Raw genomic sequence first — 8,494 nt, 5'->3', positions numbered from 1 at the left:
TTATTACTTTCAAGAAAAGATCAATATGTGTCCACAATGAGGGGCCCATACAACCATGCATCCATTCAAAACAGAGTCCCTAGGCCCCCGAGAGACCCCATCAACATTGAATAATTGTTTAACGATGGCCATATATCAATGATAGGTTACATTTTCCCACATTACACGTGGGACATCCCTTTGCATTTATTTATAAAATGAGTTTTTCTATATACAAAATGCATTCAAGTAAAGCTAACTTTGAAGTGTACATTGACTCTCATGCCAAAACTTTAAAGACTCGACATTGATTTTATATAACTAACACATACACATCCCATATTGTTTGATTATATAGCACAAACTAGAAGTTGTACCATAAACGTGGTGCCATTCATAAAGTTCCTTTCAAGAAAAGTGATCATCATCAAGCGAGTGTCAAGTCAACAATTCAATCAAGTGTTTAAAGCATCAGCAATCAACAAACAGTACAAGTGAGCCTGTCATTTTAGTGATCAACTCAAGTGCGCAATTTTCAAGCATGACTTGTACACCAAGCAAGCCTGATTTTAAAGAAAGCAAGACAACATTGTGACACACATTCAGTTGTCCCAAATTCTTCACAATTTAATGTTATCCTCAGCTGACGACATGGTGCACATCAGCAAAACCACTCTTGCTAACATTCAAGTGCATCTTCAACATGCACATGAAACGGTTGAGTTCCTTCAACTAGAATTGCAACTGTAGAGAATTGAGTTGCAAGAGAAGCGTGGTGCTTCCAAGTCTTTTCCAGATACAACTAATCATTCGAACTCATTCATCCAACTAGCTTCAAGTGTTGAAGTTGTTCCAGTGCAACTTTCTTCCAAACCCATCATCAAGCCATGGGAATAAATCTAAAGTAATCGAAATCAATGCAGCTTAGGATATGTCAAAGATGACGGAAACTTACATATCCCTTATTATTCAAAGCCCATTTAGTTCGTCAGTGCTAGATTACTTGAACATATCACCTTAGCAAGTTCTCTACAAGTTGCAGACAGACATCAATGCACACAAATTGAAAGTGCAGATAAATAGAAATGCATGAAAACTCAAGTTGCATACAAACCAAAATGTTCTCATTGTCAAAGAACCAGTCATCTAGAAGATCAATGTTTTGATCTCCATCCTTGTCACCATTGTGGCAAGAAAAATCATTCATCAGAGAAAGGCTGCAAACAAGACCAACCTGCCAGATTGAAGATACATTATTCATGGATTGATCCTTGGGAATGGTCATCCACAGCCAAAAGATTGTACAAGTTTTACAATCGAATTCACTCACACATATTGCAGCTAACAATAAAATGAATATGGTACTCTCATGCAGTTGAAAGGGGGAGTAAACCAATGAAACACTCCTACACCTAAAGGGGGGGAGTTTAGAGTTCAGATATAATTTGGAGAATATTGTCTCTCCTTTCAGCTGATAAAAGGGGGAAAATGTCGATGAAATTGACAAGTGGTTGTCAGACTGAAAGTCTTGAGAACATCAACGAAGTAGCCAGTGGGCATTTTCATCATCCAGTGGACATCTTCATCAGCTAGTGGGCATCTTCATCAGCCAGTGGGCATTTTCTTTAGCCTGTGAGCATTAGCAAATTTTCCAGTGGGCGATCGACAGCAAAAGCAGCAGTGAGCAGCTTTCTTCATAGAAAAAACAACATTGAGTTTTTTTTTGACATCTTCAACCAGTGGGCGTTCATCAAATTGTGTTAGTGGACACTGGATGTTGTTTTCAAGCAAAGGAAAGTTGAATCCTTTTGCGGCTTGTCACATGATGGAGTTGTCAAGCATCATTCAGAGATGAATCAGTCATGCAGTTGACTCAAGGTCTCTTCATATTGCAGTTTCTTCATCATCCAGATTTGGAGGTTTTTTCAGGCAAATGATTTTTGAGGAGCAACTTGAGAACTTGGAAGATGGTTCCTTGTTCTTTTCTGATTTATCATTGTGGGGGGGAATGTTAGCCTCACTCTCTTAAAAGCAATTATAAATCCAAATAAAATAATTAATTAAATTAAATCATAAGAGTTAGTTTCTCAAACTAAGGAGTTTAGTTAGGAGGAGAGATTCTCTCCAACTAATTCTCCTAAATTAGTGTGTAAGTTGAGAAAATGTCTCAACCAATTGAGTCTAAGATAGATGCACTATCTTAAGACCACTTTCTCATGTATTTAAATGTATTATTAAATTATTTGAATAAAAGAGATAATTACATGAGTATGAGAGACCACATGATGACTCTCTGCCTTTTCCACCAATTTGTCTTTTGTGTGTTGCTAGTTTGATTATTGTGTGTTAATTTGCTGTGTGTGTTTAATATTCCTGAGTTGTTTCTACACAATTAGTCATTCAACAACATATATATGGAAATTTCTTGTAGTGGGATGTCTTGTAAATGAGAGTTCACAATCGATATTGTGCTATTATGAACTATTTACCATGATGAAATTGGTCAACCACCTATTGAAATATTCCCTCATGTTATTAAAGCCTAGAAGAGAAAATGTGTGGAAGGTTTTCCCAACTCTTTACTATAGGGTGTGATCTTGGAGGAGTGATGTGAAGACATGGAGACATTTTTCAGTCATGAATCCAGTCTTTATGGAAGCATTACTTTTCATTTCCTTGGTTGGCATTTTCGTCAGATGGGATCAGGCTTGGTATGATGAAACATAACCCGTCGTGTGACATGGTTCATACTTTTTAGTGGATATTATCTAATACAAAATACTCAAAGGAATTCTAGATTTCCCCAAATCAAACCTTTTGTAATAATTCATGGACTAAAAATAACTTTGGAATTGAGTTGCCAGCATTCTTTAGTGTTAATGGCCCTCATATGGGTTATTTAATTCAATAAATATTGATGACATTGACTGGAATGTCATAACTTATCCCCGAGTGGTGCATGAAATATATTTTGGAAATACTTGAAAGAGATGCGCAATGAGTACCTAAGCTAGATCATATTTATGCTAGTGCTTTCAATTTTTGTAATGGCAGGTTTATTATGGTGGCATACAAATATCGACATAGAAAGGGGCATTGAAGGATCATGTATGTTACAGGACATTTTGTCACAACAGCCCAAAAGGTGTAAAAATTAGATCAATTAACATCTTTGAACAATTCATCATAATCCCTTTGCAAATCTCTAAGCATCATCTCTCTGAAAAGTTGATCCAACGGATCAGTAAAGTTCTCAAAATTCAAAGTGTTCAAAAGTGCTTGAAACCGATACTAGTGCATAGACCTCAATGACCTGAACCCAATGAAACTTGAAATGCTCAAAACCGATATTGTATGCTCCTGATATCGCGTTCTGATCATTTTCCCAAACAGGTAAACAAATTGTAGATGTTTTGGAGGATTGTTGACTGGGTAGTCTGTACACTGACTGGGCAAGGTGACTCAACATGTTGAATGGATTTATCAGACCAATGGAAAGCTGCCACTTGTCCTTTTCAGATTGGTTCAATTTTTTCTATGTTTTTATTGGTCCAAGTGGATTTGATGTTGTCCAATGAATGGAGGACATGTGGGCCAATGGAGGGTTGCCACGTGTCCTCCCATCTGTGCAATAAAATTTATTATCGGCTGAGCGGGCCTTCAAGGAATCAATCACATGACCTATGGACCGGAAGCACAGATCCTTACCGCTCCACTACCAAGGTGGTTCTTAATAGGTATAACAACCCACATATATTTAAGTTTTATGCGAATGGAAATTGGGGAATGGGACCAAGGCTAAGCCCTAGCACCCGGTCACCCCATGCCCACAAGAGCACAGGAAGGGGAGATAGGGGAATGGGCTTAGCCCTAGACCCAAGTTTTGACACTCACAGTAAAGTACCATAGGACCAAAACCATACAACAGTGCAGAGCCAACAGGTTGGGCATAGAAAAAGGGGACCATCCCTGTGTCACATCACACGCCATATAACCAAGTGCCAAGAGCAAGAGCGCTAACAGTTCAGGCACATAAATTTTGGGAATGGCCCTAATTTTATGCAGTGGTAGAACCAATTGGCAAGGTGGCAGGGGCTATGCCGACGAGGGCGGGCGGTTATCCCCAACCCCCAAGCGCATGGCCCCTTGTGGACCTAGTTTTTCGCCCAAGGCCTTACTAGGCTATTTAATCAAGCATAAAAATGTAGCAATTTTGGTGCAAATTTTGCTGACACAGGGAAAAATTTTCACTCAGTGTGCCCTGGAAAGGCATAAATCATAGATCAGTTAGGAGTCTAGTTCACGTTTTGGTTCAGTTAGTAGAGGAAACTTTGGGAGTGCATAAATTCTTGAGATTTTGGCCAAATTGAGCCCAACAAGAGCCTAGCTAGGGGTTTTTGATGGTTCTAAAGCCATTGGAGACATACTATTTACATTATGAGCACTACAAATCTATGTAAACACAAATTTTAGCACTTAATGAAAGAGACCCATCATTGGAAGCTAGACTAGGAGATGTAGCCCAAGAGAAGGGTGAACTCCTTTATCAATTTTGTTGTTATGTGTTTCTGATATGGTATATTGTCTCTGTTTTATTCTGTTAACTAATTTTAAAAACCATAATTTTATGTGTGTTTGCAAACTGATACATTGCCTACAATACATAAAATTTTACTTGAAATTTTTCCATCACCTTCAAGTTTACGTTATAGATCAAAAGTCTAAGTTTTTCAATCTATCTGCTCAAAAACCATGTTTTTCCTTAGCACATCCTTCATTCCTGTCCACCTGCATTGGATGAAATTTTCATAACTGAGTATCAATGCTAATCATTGTAGGTTTATCCATTTTGCAAGTGTGATGATTCTAGAATTTCAGGAAAATAAAAAAAAAATGAAATCTTCTCCTTCCAAAAGCTTATGAGGTGTTTTAACCATTTACCATGGATAGAGATCTAAAATTGTTATTTTATCCTACTGTAGTGATCTTGTCTCTTATCCCTTGAGATTATCCTCCCTCATAAGTGGATCTCAAGCCTATATTGGTAAATCCTAAACTACCATGTTTACCCTATAAATTTACTGCCTCCCATGGTTTCTGGGTTGGATTTTGGAAATTTCTAGTGCCCTCATGTTGCTACTTTGAGCTTAAGGAATCATCACACATTTGCATTACGGTTGAGTTTGGAGGTTTTCTTTGTGGCAAGGAAGGACAAGACAATTGGGGAGACATCTACAAAGTCAACTTTTGTATGTGGTTGTAACTCTCTTCTTTATTTATTAATACAAAAGAACTTTTTTTCCTATACTTGTGTCATGTTCATGCTTATGCATTTCAATGCCATGTTGACTCATTGAATAGAGATATTTGGTTATTCTATTTGGATATTTTAGTTCCTTTGCTTATTTTAGTCATTGTTGTAGTTTCCATTTATAGCGCGCAGAACTAGGATTGGAGCTTATAAGCAAAGAGAAGTGGAGGAATTACTACATATTCCAGGTAGGTATCCTATCCATATTATAATCTCTCTAAGGAAAACTTAGATATTTTTGTCCTCTATTATTCAAGATTAGACCACTAGATCTAGGGAGTTCATTTTTTTCTTCAAAAGTGAATTTTCCATATAACATGGTAGACTTGGTGTTTTGCATTGTTATATTTTGGGGATGCCAATGGGCATATTCTTGTTGAAAATACTTGTTAACTTCTTAAACATGGTCACTTTGTAGGACCTTGACCTAAAAATTTGGGAAATGATGATAGATTTGAAGAAAGGAACCATGTTATCTTCTAATATAGTTCAGGTTTTCATGATGAGTGGTGTCTATTTTGTGCAACACATCCCATTATTAATTAGTTGAATCAAATATTGCCCATTTCAATATTATATATTCAAATTGCCGATAAAAGTCTAATACAACGGTGATAAGCCATGTGACTATGTTGATGGTAGTGGGTGTATATCCTTTATGTTATGAGTCATGATGATACCATGGAAGAATGTCGATCAATAAATATGTATATGGAAAATATTAAAACATATAAAGTTTATGACCAAAATTTTAATAAGAAAAATTTGAACGGTTGCCCCAGAATTTAACTAGTGCAACTGCATATCCCATTCAATCGTTGATCCAAACTCACTCTAGAATGATCTAAGTCATTGGCAGACCTTAGAAATATTGTAAAAAATGGAAAATTACCATAAAAGGGATTCCCACCTCCATATACCAATGTTTCTCGACTAGGATTTCTTTCAAGCTTGCTCAAGGACGTGAGACAAAGCTCCATAAACCAATAATGATTTAAAGGATATGGTTTCCCTTCAAGATAATATTCTCTTAAATTGACTTGGATCCACCTTTTTCTTTACATGTCCTCTTACCTATGAGAAATATCTGAATCTATGGATATGATTGATGCTCCTCCTTTAGAGCTAGGAGCTCCTCCTTTGGTGGTATGCTTAGCACTCGCCCTAGGGAGCTCCTCTTGGATTTCTCATCATAAAATCTCACATCCTCATAACATTCATCCTAAGTGAGGGCAAGTACACCTGGTAAATATGAGGTGTCTCGAAATAACCCACAAAGATACCTCTCTATATAATGGGCTCCAACTTTTTCCTGCTATCTTTAGAGACACGACAATAAACTATGGATCCAAAAATGTGAAAGTGTGATATATTTGGCTTTTGTAATGCCCTACTTAATCTTATCATGCAAATTTTGCTAGTGTTTAAATTACCTTACAATATTGAATTATAATTATCAGGAAATATTAGTACATACCTACATTGGTGAAACTGTAAATTTATTACTAATATAAATTTTATTATTATTCAATTCCAAAATTATATATTCATATCTCATCCCCAAAATGTCCTCTCAAATTTACTTAGGAGAAGACATCGTCCTCTCCAATTAATTACCAAATCATATATTCATATCTCATCCCCAAAATGTCCTCTCAAATTTACTTGGGAGAAGACATCGTCCTCTCGAATTAATTACCAAATTATATATTCATATCTCATCCCCAAAATGTCCTCTCAAATTTACTTGGGAGAAGACATGGTCCTCTCCAATTAATTACCAAATTATATATTCATATCTCATCCCCAAAATGTCCTCTCAAATTTACTTGGGAGAAGACATGGTCCTCTCCGATTAATTACCAAATTATATATTCATATATCATCCCAAAAATGTCCTCTCAAATTAACTTGAGAGAAGATAAGTCAAATGTAAGGATGAGGGGGTCGTGATGACATTAATGAGAGGTGGTTGAGGTGGAGAAGAGAAGGGGGCATAAAAAGGGAAGGATGAGGGGAGGAGTGGGGAGCCTTGGTATTGTTTTTGTTTTTGGTTTGGTTGTGGTTTTGGAGGATTTTTTTTTAGAGTAAGGTGGGGAAGAGAGAAGGGAGAGAAGGAGAGTATTGTTTATCTTGGACACACTACGTCTGGTTGGACTTGGGCTCAGAGGGCTAGGGAATCTGTGGAGGTTTCCTGGGCTAGGAAATTCTTCCTAATTGGCTGGGAGGTAAATCCAGTCGGTAGTGAAGAGGAGCATCCCAGCATAATCAGGAGTTCAGGGGCATCTCAACCAAGCTATCAGAACAAGTATTCCTCTATTTATAGATTACTCATGTAAGTGATTGAAATGAAATGCTCACTATTTAATTGTAGGAAATAAATTTTAATGGTAAATTATCATCGATTAAATGTTTAGTTAGAAATAAATTATTTCCTGTTTTATTGTATTTGAAATTGGAGAATTTAGTTCTGTTAGAGGACCCTAGGATGGAGACTTACACGTGGTATTAGAGCGGGTTCAAAATCTGGACCCAAGACCCACTAGACACAAATCTCCGCTAATTTTTTTTTTTATATAAAAAGTATGTGGAACTGATTTCTCCACCTTACTCTCTATATATTAGGATCAGTTTAGAATTCCATGACTGATATGAACTATAGTCCCTTGAAGACTCCTCTCTATTAATATAGAAAAGAAAATTTCAGCCAAAAAATACAAGCAAGATATACCTATTATGAATTAAAATAGAAAAGGAGTTATTTAGGATGTGAAACTGTAATTAGCCTATCTAAAAAACCTTCTTCACCATATTATTGTATACCTTTTGCTGTGTCATACATAGTGAATCAAATGTCTCTCATCATTGTCAATATATCTTTTCTTTCTCTACTTCCAGCAAAGCTTCATATATGGTATATATTACCTCAGCTATCACATAGTCTCACATTTCCATGTCTCAGATTTTGGATCATGTCTACCAGAAACATGGGTTGTTGCATGGAAATTGTTCCAACTTGAGCACAACTGATAATCTTGTCTACTCAATATTCCACAAATATGCAAACAAGAAAACCTTCAAGATGGTTACAACTTCTTTGTGCCATGGTAGATGCACATAGTCAAGTATTAAAGAGTGCGAGCAACCAAATAAATATATTTTCCATTCACTGAATAAGAAAATTCAGAGTTTACAAATCTTGAA

This window comes from Pinus tabuliformis, chromosome 7 (assembly GCF_031772625.1).
Source record: "Pinus tabuliformis cultivar Carrire ecotype Pingquan chromosome 7, CPIR1, whole genome shotgun sequence".
Lineage (NCBI taxonomy): Eukaryota > Viridiplantae > Streptophyta > Pinopsida > Pinales > Pinaceae > Pinus > Pinus tabuliformis.
The sequence above is the reverse complement of the archived record's forward strand: the minus strand, read 5'-3'. Positions refer to the sequence as shown.